Source organism: Gorilla gorilla, chromosome Y (genome assembly GCF_029281585.2).
Source record: "Gorilla gorilla gorilla isolate KB3781 chromosome Y, NHGRI_mGorGor1-v2.1_pri, whole genome shotgun sequence".
Classification (NCBI taxonomy): Eukaryota; Metazoa; Chordata; class Mammalia; order Primates; family Hominidae; genus Gorilla; species Gorilla gorilla.
The window spans coordinates 44,056,459-44,069,899 of NC_073248.2; positions in this window are offsets into that span (position 1 = coordinate 44,056,459).

Consider the following 13,441-nt stretch of genomic DNA (forward strand, 5'->3'; position numbering starts at 1 on the left):
CGTGATGATTTCATACCACTTCAGGTTATATTCCAAAGCATGTCCAGAAAAGTGCCCACTAAAATTTATTGTCGCCCAACGTGTACTTTCCTCACCCAAAGAAAAGCCACTATTTTTGGAAGTCCATTGCTTATACAAAAGACAAGGATGTTTTCTTGTTGTTCTTGTTTTTCAATCAGTATCTTTGTGAGCATATCTTTGTGCACAAAGAACAAAGTTCTGTCTGTGTTGGACTGTGTTTCTTCATCTGAATGGGCTGAAGGTTTGCGTGAGTTTACTAGTATGTGTCTGTAGGCTATTTTTCAGTAAGCTGGATCTTTGTTCCTAGAAGTTATACCAAGGGACCCCCAACTACCTAACTTTTCTCTGCTGTTAGGGAGAGACCAACGCTACTACCTAACTAACTGCTGTTAGACCGAATTGATCTTTCTAGCTACCTCCTGCTAGGGAAGGGAGTTGTGCAATGAAACACAACAGCTAGCTCTGCCTGAGGTCAGGATAAGTTTCCACAGAAACACGTTTTTTTCATAAGTGGTTTCATTTCCAGTATGATTTGGAATTTGATTTCCTCTATGTGAGAAGAAAAAATTGGGTTATAAAAATATATGTTTTAAAATGAAATGAGCTGAGGCAATAAACAGCTTAAAAATTCTGAGGCTGCTGACATGTCCCAAAAACTGAGGGCTATAATTATGCCAGAGAATTGTGGATGCATAGGGCTTGGCTTTGCTTAGCGTCCTTAGTCTTATCCCCACAAAGACAAACACCCCTTAACTGTGAGTCCACAATATACTTTCATTACCTGGCATGATTTGTAGAATAATTGCCCAGAAGAAAATATTGTTACATACTTTAAAATGTTAACCTTTTTTATATTTTCTACTTAGCTGTAGCTGGAGATTTCTGACTGGCTCACAGAAATTAAAAGGGATAGTTTAAAATACAGGCAAATTCTAAAGACAACTAATGAGACTAGAAGACAATGGCCAATGTAAGATTTGAAACAAATTTTTCTATTTTCCTTGTTCATTTCTGTAAAAAACAAATATAATAGGCCTGGGTTGACAGCAAAATGGTCTATAATTTAATAGTTAAAATAACTATTGGCAAAAACTGTGGGCCAAATAATTGCTCTTAAATAAGCTTTCTACACTGGTTTTGATGAAACTTTTCTTCATGAGGAACCTCTGATAAAACCTCTTAAAGCCAAGCAGAACCATGGGTTTTACTTCCAAATACCAACGTGTTGCAGGAAATTAGGGACCCCAAGCAGAGGGACCTGCTGAAGCTGTGGTAGAAGAACATAAATTGTTAGGATTTCATGGATATTTATTAGTTCCCCAAATTAATACTCTCATAATTTCCTATGCCTGTCTTTACTTTGATCTCTTAATCCCATCATCTTCTTAAGCTGAGGATGTATGTCACCTCAGGACCCTGTGATGATTGTGTTAACTGTACAAATTGTTTGTAAGGCATGTGTGTTTGAACAATATGAAATCTGGGCACTTTGAAAAAGGAACAGGATAACAGTGATGTTCAGGGAACATTGGAGATAACCATTAGGTCTGACTGATTGGGAGCTGGGCAGGACAGAACCATATTTGTCTTATTGCCAAAAACAGGTAAGATAAATATCACTGAATTCTTTCCCCAGTAAGGAATATTAGTAATTAACAGCCCTGGTAAAAGAACGCATTCCCAGGCGGAGGCCTCTAAAATGGCCGCTCTAGGGGTGTCTGCCTTATGCAGTTGCAGGTAAGGGATGAAACACACCCTGGCCTCCTGCAGCACCCCCAGGATTGCTTGGATTAGGAAATATCCAGCCTGGTGAATTCTAGTAAGATCGGTTCTCTGCTCTGGAACCCTGTTAATATGTTTATCATGACAATGCATGCACAGCAGGACATGGAACTTCATTAGCAATTCTAGGTTCACCCTGACATTGTGATTTTGCCCTGACCTTCTGCCTTGTGATCTTTCATTGCCCTTTGAAGAATGTGCTCTCTGTCTCCCACACCTTATTTGTACACTCCCTCCACCTTGAAAATTGCTAATAAAACTTGCTGGTTTTTGGTTTAGGGGGCATCACGGGACCTGCTGACATGTGATGTCTCCCCCGGACACACAACTTTAAAATTTCTTTCTTTTTTTCTAACCTATCCTTTTATTTCTCAGACTGGCTGACACTTATGGAAAATAGAAAAGAACTGAGGTTGAAATATCGGGGGCTGGTTCCCTAATACCTATGAGTTGGTTAAACTTTTTCCTTCTTCAGGTCCAAGCAAATGGGATTTCTGGGCATGTTAAAAAATGAACTTCTTTGATATATGGGGTTTTGTAAAGACTGTTGCAGGGTCTAAAATGGCCTTTGTTTTATAGCTTATTTATAATGACTTCTAGCCCTTTTCTACCTTCTGGTTTGGGAAATAATGCCTCTGGTCAGAAAAAAATAGTGCAATCCTTAAGGTAAATACAGATGCATACAGTGGTTGTAGCCCAGCAACATTTCTCTGGACATCCCATGTTTCTTAGTTAATAGTAGTTTCCACTTAGTGGAGACAAAGAGTTTATCCTGCAGCCATTCATATGGAGGCTTCTATATAGGCCAAAATATCTCTACATAGTAATAAAGTGGGACTTTCAGGAATTATTAAATTGGTATGGCTAAATAGAAGGTTGTTTCAGCTATAACTAATGGGCTGAGAAAATATTCTATAAAGGACTTTTGCTGACACATCCATCATTGTCACATTATGGGAGAAGAGAAAGCCTAGATTGAAAAGCAGAACAAAGACACCCACTCCAATTTTGAGAAGGAAGTCTACTTTCCTCCCTTCCACCTTCAGAATCACCCAAGAATTTTGAAGAGTTTGGAACCCAAAGACTATGGCAGCTGTTAGAGCTGGGGAATTGATCTCCAGGAACTATCAGTCTTGCTGGACCATTTGTGAGACTGGTTCTGGACTTAGTGGTGTATGTCTCATTAATCAGCACACCCTTCAGTGGTCACCACCACTGGTTGGAGAGTGTTGAGGTGGCTTTCTATTGTTTTCTCAGCATTTCTTGGGAAAGTGTCCTGTCTTGCCACACTGATAGCAGTCAGCAGGTGCCACTCAGGGAGATGGATTTTTACAAAACTGTATTGCATTAGCTAGAGTCTCTGTTCTTCTCTTGTCTTTACTCTTCTTCTTTTGTGCCTCCTCATGTTTCCTATTGTAAAACGTGAAGTTCCCGCATTCAGGAGGCTCTTTACAGTGTTACTGAGATAAGAAAGCTAGCTTGAGTTAGGGAGGCAGCAAGGAAAGGGTCCCTGGAAAACCACCGTTCTGCAGGTTCATTTCGCATTTACATGTAACACATAAGCAGCCTTAAAAAAATCAGTCTGCAGACACCAACAAGATAACTAACACAGAGGGTTGTATCTCAAGATCCATATTGTGACAGACAGAAGAATCTTCAGTCCATTCAGAGAAAAGTCTTGTGCAAACTCTGGCTCATTGTGATAAGAGAACCAGCCATGGCTCAAAAATACCCTTGTATTTGTGTAATCGGTTGGCTCCCAGGAAGTAGTTTCTTGTCCATTTTTTTTGGCATAAACACAGTGGGTCCTGGTGGCTTCTGGTTGGCACATTTGTTTCCTTTTGGACTGTGAGCCCAGCATTTATAAATTACTGTTTTATTTCCTGATTAAGCCTGGGCCAAATTTTTGAGCCAAGCTTTTACGTCAGCTCCTGATAGGTCATGGGATGAGCTGAGCAGCAGCTATAAATTATGACTACACCTCCTGATTATTTCTAGGCAGATTTCTTGGGTTAAGCTTTCAAATTATTCTCAGGCCAAGACCCTGAGCCAAGGTAAATTGCATGGTCTTCAAAGCAGCCCATTGACTAAAAACATTTCTTTCTCTTGCTAGTTTGTAATAACCCTGAACCCCAACCTCATAATGGGAAACACATTTGAGTCCTTCTTTTGATTGGCAGAGAGCTTTCTTCTTGTGCTTTTTTTTTTTTCTTTAATCTCAACTTTGTTTCTCAGCTTCCTTTTTTTTTATTAAAGGAAAGATCTTTGGGTATAATTACAGACAAAGGGATACTCTTACATCTTGGTGCATTGGTGAGACTGCAACATATATTGGTGCATTGGTGAGACTATACATATGTTTCTGCATGGGCTGGGAAGAAAACAATTCATCAGAATGGTAAAAATAGACTTTAAACTTCCAAATTCATTTCAAAAATGTCTTGTTTATTTCAAAACTTTTTTTTTCATAAAGAGCCTGGCGGTCACATGAGATTTAGAGGAGATCCCAGGGACACTAAAAGTTTCAGCTTGAGGCTACATCTCAGTGTTATGTGATTATCGTTAGACTAATTCTGGTCTGTGACAACTCATCAGGCCATTAACACAAGGACTTCCCATTTTTTCTATTGAATTTAAAATTTTTCTTTTCACAGCTATAATGTCTTTCATATTTTTTTCTATGCAGCATTGTGGGCATTTTTACAGCCTAGGTACACTAGGTATACAGGTTTGCTTAACACAGTTACTCCTTGTCTCAGTAATTAGTAGTGTAATTTAAAAAGGTTTGTTTTTGTGATTTCTGTGAAACAAGGGGAATTCAAGATTTCAGTATAAAATGTTACCTATAAAAGGGCCTTTTTATCCCTCAATAAAAGATAATCGTGGCACTGTATGGGAGGGATTTGACTGCAAGTAAATACTCTTTCCTTTATGTGGAATTATTTACAAAGATATTATTTTTCTTCACATAAAAGTTACATCAAGAGACAAGTTAATTTTTGCCTGTTGGGGGGCATTTAGTGGAGACAACCTATCTCACCCAAAATCTCTCTTTCTAACTTTTGAACAAAGAGAATTTTGTGTCAGAAATTTTAACCTAGCATTTCTAACCTTACATCACTCCCTAGTGAAATGAGATTTCTTTTCTACCTGGAGCCTTGTGAATCCACTGTCCAAAACTTACAGTTTTGAAATTCTTTTCCCATTTACATTCTGCCATCAGTGATTAGCCCCCATGTCCTATCTTTAAACAGGCAGCCTCCACTATTAATTATTGGGAGAAAAACAATGTTAAAGAGCAGATTTTAGCCTCTTTGCTTTCCCCGTCTAATGAAGGACCATTCGGCCATTCAGTTTCTACAGTTTTGAACCACCTGTTCTGCATTGCAATAATTTTGGATTTGAAATGTTTGAAAGTCGATCTGTCTCATTCTCTGAGATTCTGATGTTTCACTGGGAACATAGTTACCAAAGCCAAAGTTAGTATGAAGACATTTCCTCTATTAAATTGTCTAGAACAAATTTTACTACCACATAACATTTGCAAGGCCTCTGGGGTAACTTTCAAGTCTTTGGGGTTCAGTGGGTCTAGGACAAAAGGAGAACAGAAAGCTACAGCTTTGCACAGGTGAGTGTGGCTAGTGCTTCTGACTAGCTCCTCCAGATATCTGTGCAAAGGCTATGCTTGCATTTCTGAGCAGCACCTATTTCAGTTTTGGTGGCACAGATGAGACAAAGGAAAAAGATGAAAAAGGATACTGTAACACTTTCTATTTATCCTGGGTAACACCAAAAGGAGGAAGTCATCTGAATGACACCTTGTTTACCCTCTGTCTCTAGATGGCAACAAAGCACCTGTAGACTGCACTCCCCTTGAGTGCACTTGGAAGCACTGGGACTCCATTGACCTTGAGTCTCTAAATTTATAAACAATAATAATGATATTCAACTGGCAACAAGGTGGCCATGTGGCCATGTTCCTGATAGGAGGACAGGCCTTCTCAAAGAAGCATAATTTCAATAATATCTAACAGCTAGGTCCTTTTGCTCTTCAAAAAAATCCTAGATTTTGTAAACATTGTAAAATTACCCCTGTGCCTTTGGGAACCATACAAAGTAAGTCTACAATACATAATTTTCCAAAGTGAAAGAGAGAAATCTCTAGAGAACTGTCAAATGCAATTTCTGAGTGCCCTATCTGACTCCTTTAACTGGGACTCAGAATAGTTGTATAAAAACACCTCTTGTTGTGCAAGCCCAGGAAACTTCCACCTTTACTGTTGCCCCTGTAACAAATGCACAATGAATATGGTGCTACTAAGGTTTAAATTTCCTTCTCATTGCAATAAACTTATATACATAAAGCTGGACTTAAGACAGTTCCCTGATGAACCTGATAGACATGCACAGGCTTTCCAACATTTAAATCCGCTGTTTCCTCTTACGTGCAGAAATGCAGTGCAACTTTTAAGCCACATTTCAACTACTGCTGAAAAACAGGCAGCACTACAGACAGCAAAGGAATTTGAAGATGAACAACTGACATCCTATAGTCAGTCAAAAAATAAACAGAGGCAAAAGATGAAAATGGATGAGTAAAGAAGGCAGAATTACTATTTCCAATAGAAAGAAAAACAGTGCTGTTTGAAAACCCCAAATGAAGCCTTGGTAAACCTACAGATGAATAGAAATGAAAAACACTTTCTACCGTGCATATTATCAGGCTTTGAAAGAACCAGAAGCAAACTTCTTAATTACTCTGAACTGTTCTTGTTGAAATCACAAACTAGAAAAAATCTCACAGATTCTTTGGAATGGCTGAGAGAAGCTTTAGCAATACATATGTCTCCATCTCCTAATTCAAACAAGGGATACACAATTTTAAAATATTACTTTATTTCTCAGCCATCCTCTAATACCAGAACAAAACTACAGAAGCAGGCCGTGGGATCAGATATCACTTTGAAAAACTTTCTGGGGTGGCTTTTATCTTTTAAAACAAGAACTGGAAAGAGGAGACCTAAAAGAAGATGGGAGTCACAAGAGAATGAAAGAGGCATTACTGGCCACTTCACAGGCCTACAAGATCCAGAATCTCCAAGATGCACCTGCTGATTTCTACTAGTGTGACAAGCTAGGACAGTTTCAAATGAATTGCTCATGCAGAAAAAGAATATATCTCAACTTTGTCCAGCCTGTGGGGGAGACCAGTGAAAGTAGAAGTGTACCCAGAGCCATAGGTCACCAGGTCCAGTGTGTATTTCCCAGATTGTTCAGCAGGAATAATGGCTCCCCAGCTCTACAAGCCATTGTGATCTACAGGATTCAAGTAATTCTGGAGGTAAAATGGAAATTAAACAACAACAACAACAATAACAACAACAACAACAATATTTTTCTAAATTCTAGAGCCTGTTTCTCTCTTCTTCTCTCCAATCCAGGGTTCTCCTCCTCCAATAGTGAAGAGAGTTAGCTAGCTTGTCTTCTATAGACAGAAAGAGAAGTGTCTCCAGAAATTTCTCAGCCCACTGATCAGTGCTTCATTTCCACATAAGATAAAAATCAGCCTGGAAAGAAACATTCAAGCAGCAGGCACCAATAAATGAACTAGAACAGAAAGTTGTGTCTGAAGACATGACTGCAGTTGCACAAATAAAAGAACCTCCAGCTCACTCAGAAACTTGCAGAAACTTCAAGATTACTCAAATGGGAAAACAAGGCCTGAAATAGAAATGCATTTGTCCATTTTATAATCAGTGGACTTCCAGAAATATTTCTTTTCCTTTGGTGAACATAAAAAGAGTGGGAGAGTGGGAGCAAGTGCCTTCCAGGGAACAATTTTCTTTTCTTCTTGGATTGTGACCCCCACCTCTATGAATCATTACGTCAGCCTCAGATTAGTTCTGGACAAAATCCTAGGCGATAGGTTCACTTCAGCTTCTGAAAGGTTGTCTAAACTGAGTATCCCCTATGAATATTCACTTTAGCCACTAAGTACTGGGCCAAGGTCTCAGGCTAAGCTTTCTGATTGGGCTGGGATCTAAGGCCCCAGGTCGAACTACGTCACACATTTTTTAAGACAGCCCACAGACGAAGTGCATTTCTTACCATTCACAACACACAAAAACCCTAAATCCAAGTTTCATATTGGTTAACCCATTTTGACCACATCAGTGCTGGCATCAAGCTTTCTTATTTCACTGACTAAACTTTCTCTTCAACCTTAGTGCTCGTTAGCCTTCTTAAAATGTGTCTGTGATCTTTATTCTTCTAAAACATAGAAAAGAGACCCCCAGTATTACCTTAGATAAGTAGAGACTGTTATGTGTTTGTGTACTGGTGAGCTAACAATAATAGCAAGATTGTGATGGGCTTCCTGGGAATGCACTAATGCTCTGCTAAACTATCTGACAAAAATTAAAAATAAAAAGACTATTGGGTCTCAAACTCTAAAGCTCAGCTCTCTCAGACTTCAGTACAGTAGCTGGATCTGCTCTTATCAGAAGAGACCAAGGTACAAGGTCATGAAACAATTCAGCCCATTTTTCTTAACAGTTAAGAATATTCTTGGGCAGTACTTGATTTTTCAGATGGCAGGTACCTCAGTACAGAGAAGTAGCTCATCTTTTATATCACCTCATAGAAGAAACTAAAGCAGATAAAACTAATGTTTAACTTAATAACCTAGTATTCAAAAAAATTTAACCAGTTAAACAAACCTTAATTAAAGCAGAAGCCCTTGGTTTTTTCATAGTAAAGGCACTTAATCTCCATGTATCAGAAATAGAGAAAGCAGACATGAAATTATGGATGAGGCTCGAGGTCCAGATCAACATCCAGTGGTTTACCTAAGGAAGAAATTTAGCTTGGTTTCTAAAAAAAAAAAAAAAGGGGGGGCAACTTACCACTGAGCAGCTGCATCAGTGATATTGTTGGTGCCAGAAACCATCAGGTTAACCATGAAAATGACATATCTGTTTCTACACCTCATAGCATAGCAGTACTGTGTTTCCTTAAAAAAGTCTCTTGTGAACTGACAGTCACCTCCTTAAATATCAAGCTTTGTTACTGAAGGGATCTGCAGCCCATTTGAAAGCCTGTACTTGCCTGAACCCAGTGGTTTTCTCTCAGGGGAAAGTTGAGCTGTTGAACCTGATTGTGAACATATAGTGGTGTAAACCGGTGAAATAAATAATAGACACTTCTCTTGATATTCTCTGTAAGGTTAAATTAATGAAAACACTCTTAGAAAGCAATCAGATTAATTAAAAATGGAGACTTATGGTATACATGTATTCAAGACGTTCATGATTTTCTCCTCATAAATCTTGTTTCCTTGAAAATGTTTTTTCTTTCAGTCGACTAAGTTACCTTTCTCCACTCTATCTTGACACTTTTGGTGAATGCATAAAAGGTTCTTGGATAAAAGCTGATGGTCTGGGACATCTTGAGGCTAACAGAAGAGACACCACCAATCGCCTTTTATGAGAAATCTGCATTTCTTATGTAGCTCTTGGAATTAGAAGTGAGTAATACCTCTGAAAACGAAAGGCTGTCTCTTCCAGCTCTGCCTTTTTTTTTTTTTTTTTTTGAGGCGTGGTCTCACTCTGTCACCAGGCTGGAGTGCAGCAGTACACCCTTGAATCATTGGAACCTCTGCCTCCTGAGTTCAAATGGCTCTCCTTTCCTCAGTCCCCAATTAGATGAGACTAAAAGTGCACACAAACATGCCCAGCTAATTTCTGTATTTTTAGTGGAGATGGGGTTTCACCATTTTGGCCATGATTTCTTGACTTCTTGATCCCCAAACGTGGGCCTCCCAAAGTGCTGGGATTACAGGTGTGAGTCACCATGCCCAGCATCAGTGAGGCTTTTTTTCATTAGGCCCTGGAAACTATTCATAGCCCAGTTCTTAAAGGGCCACAGCAAGAGGTCAATAATCCAATTGGAAAATTAGTAAAATAAAATTTTATAACTCCTGGAACTTTTGTTGTCTCTGTGGTTACATATGTGTTATGTATATATTTTAGAAATCTAATTAATTAACTTAGTGAAGAATAGGTAGTTGAACTAAATATTTTGCTTCCAAAGAAATGAAGGCTGTTGTACTTCTCAGTTCATGTGACTTTAACTTATGAAAAACGAAAGCCACCGAAGGCCTGAAGATGTATAAAAATAACCACTTCTTTAACTATGCTGTGATAAATCATACTTTACCTGCACCCAGCCCATAATTTTTTAAACTCACCAGGTTTTACATTCAAGTTATTACTTGTTAAAAGATATTATTATAATATGTAATTGAGAATACTGTATATAAATTTAATTTCCAGGTGTGGTAGAAGAGTAAAATGTGTTTGTAGTGAGAATAAATTATAGAAAGGCATGGAAATGTACATTTTGCCTGGAGTTAAAGAATTTTCTTTAGTTAACTAAAATAAAGCTGTTTACACAAATTGTGAAAAATACTGCAAAAAAATTAATCTTGCAAAAGAAAACTCTGTGAACCTAGTAACTAGATTGAAAAGGGTATTATGTTTATTTCTGCCATTAAGCATTGAAGTGAAAACACAACAAAAGTTTCTTGAAACATTAATCTTCTCTTTAGCAAATTTGTAAAAGGTTGTTAAAATGTTGTAATAAGTTTGTGAAAATCTCACTTCTTTGTCAAACTTTCTAAGGTTAAAATAATTTCACATAAGGTTTCATTAAGCTCAGGGTTAACATTAGGAGACAACCACAAGGGGAAAATTTGTCCTTCTGAAAGAGATTATCATGTAATATTGAAGGCTGATAAAAGTGTTTCTGCCCTTTCAAACATTTCTACCGACTGTATTTTGGCAAAACAAATGATTTATGGAAATCTGGAATTGGATTTCATAACACTAAGTGTCTTAATCCTCTAAAATATTTGGCAGGCTTCCCAGAGTAAAATTTTAACTTCAAGGATGTATTTTCTGAACCCTATATTTTGGATGCCTCAGAGAGTCCCTGGGGCATAAAAGAAAATGTTAAACAGGATTATAAAGCACATTTAAATACATGTGATTTTGATGGTAATATTTTATTTTTTTCAGAATATATTTTAGTGGGTAACATTAACACAGAGCTCAAAACCACATGGGGTTTTTAATGTTCTTAATATCTGAATACGTGCTACCATTTTTATTTAAAGTTATTAGGTTAAGCTATTGTAAACCACGGAAGTAACCAAATGTCTTTGCCTATTCTGTTTCTAGCCACACTAGACATTTTGTCATTTACAGACATTTAATCTTCATCAAGAATAACGACTTATAATTAGCTGTAGAACTGTACCAGCTGTTCTCAACTGTAGGTTTTTTTATAACAGGAAAATGTACAGAACTTTGGAATAGCTGAAATGTTTATAAATGTCAAACAGGACAAAGGTTAAAATAGACTAAACTAACAGAAGAATGAAACAATCTCTTTACCTTTATTTTAGAACATTTCTAATTCTTTTTTTTGTTTTTTAAAGTCAAGTGCACTTTCTTTTAAAATAGCTACAGCTTTCAACACTGTCAATTGGTATACTCCTGTTAGCAAAACTTTCCTCTGTGCCTACTTCCTCTAAAATTCGGAAAGCGTGTGTGATTATTCTTAAATTACAACAATGTAATTGTTTTACTCAGTGCAACAAAAATGTACTTTCATTTGCAGCATAACCCAATAGAATAAGCTGGTTGATTTTCTAAGGCTTTGACTGGAACAGTGTGCCTTCTTTAATGACTTACATCTGACTTCTAGAACCAATAAAAGCCCCTTAAGAAACACAGCCTTATACTTTATTTACACAGTCCCAATACAGGTTTTCTAATCTGCGGTAAGAGAAAAAAAAAGCCACTTTCTATCAGGCCTAGGAACCACATGCACTTGGAATCTCAAAAAAATAGAGGAGTTTATCCAAATAATATGTATCTAAGGGTCAAACCTATTGTTGGACTCAGTTTATAATGTCCTATTTAAGATTCCTTGTAGAATAGAGATTCATAAAAGCCCATGAGGAAAGCACATGTAAAGGTATTTCTCACAGCACTATAAAAATAGTCTGGCTAAGTGTAGGACAAGTCTGTTTTGCCAACAACTGAATTTTGTCATAATTCGTTCTTAACAAAAATTAGGACTAGAAAAAAGATAGATGTCTCATAGCCTGTCACACCTCTATCACTAACTTCTCATCTCATACGTTGTTTTTAAGATGTTCCTACAATATTAATTAACCTTTTTTTTTTTCCTGTGGGCCAACTGGTGAGGTCCAGCTACAGTTCTTGGAAAACAGAAAGATATGAGTAATAGAGAAATCTAGAACAATATTCTAATTCTGGGAACTCATTCCACAAATATTTGCAGGTCATAAAAGAAGATAGGGTTTCTGTAACAGAATTTTTGTTTCAAAGGATCAAATCAAGAAAGCTAAATAAATCCAAGTCTCATGTAACAAAATCTTAACAGGTGTAAATATAGCCACAGTTATACAGGCACATCAACAGCCTTGAAGTATTTCAGCTGTTCTTACTCTCCTTGTCTAGTTGTGATATGCTTTTTCTAATAATCCAAACTGGTTTTCTTTTTGTGCCTAAAGCCTATCACACTTTAAAACGTAATGCAAATAAAACCATGCATTAACAAGCCTTTCTTCTACAAACACTTAAACCAACCCTCAGTAGATCCTACATACTGTTTTCTACACAACACTCTTCTCCAGCAGAAAGTATCCAGAAAGACCAATGCCCAATCTCCTAAGAGAAGTTAGAGTTTTCATTTCTGAGGGAGGACAAAGACAACTTAGCCAGCTTTTCCCATGTAAACAGCAAGGAAAGGGTTCCTGGAAGACCTCCAGTAAACAAGTAAGGGCCTGATTCCAACATAACATAATAACCAGACCAAAAAAAAACGTGTGTGTACCAGTAAGAGATTTAACACAGAAGGTTGTGCCTCACAGCATGGTTGCAGCAACACAGATTACAGAACCTTCCGTCCATTCAGATAAAATCTTGTACAAACTTCCCACTCATTCAGATGTGGAACCAATGCCTGGCATAGGCCTGTTGTTTTCTCTATACTCAGAAGGCTTTCAGAAAATAAAGTTGTTTTTTGTTTTGTTTTGTTTTTTTTGTGGGCATAAACGCAGTGGGATCTAGAGGGTATTAGATGAAGTATTTATTTTTGTATTTTACTGGTTGCTCAACCCATATGAATCATCACTTCAGTCCCTGATTGGTCCTGAGCCAGCATCCCAGAACAAGCTTTCACTTTAGGTCCTGTACCAAGCTAAGCAGTCTTTGCAAATTAGCACTTCAGACTGCTCCCAGGCAAAGTGCCTGGGCTAAGATGTCTAATAGGTCCTGGGCTAAGCTGTCTAATAGGTCCTGGGCCAGGGCAAAGCTAAGTTACACATTCTCCAAGACAGCTTGCAAACTAAGTATATATCTTTGTTTTTTAGGCCATAAAAACTTTAAACCCAGTGGACAACTTATTCAAGCTTCTATCTCTGCTGGCAGAGAGCTTCTTTTGCCACTTATTTAAACTTCTACTCCAAACAGTTTCCTTTGTCTACAGTCCTTAATCTTCTTAAATGTGAAATAAAAGACTCTTAGTGTAATCTCAAATGAAAGAA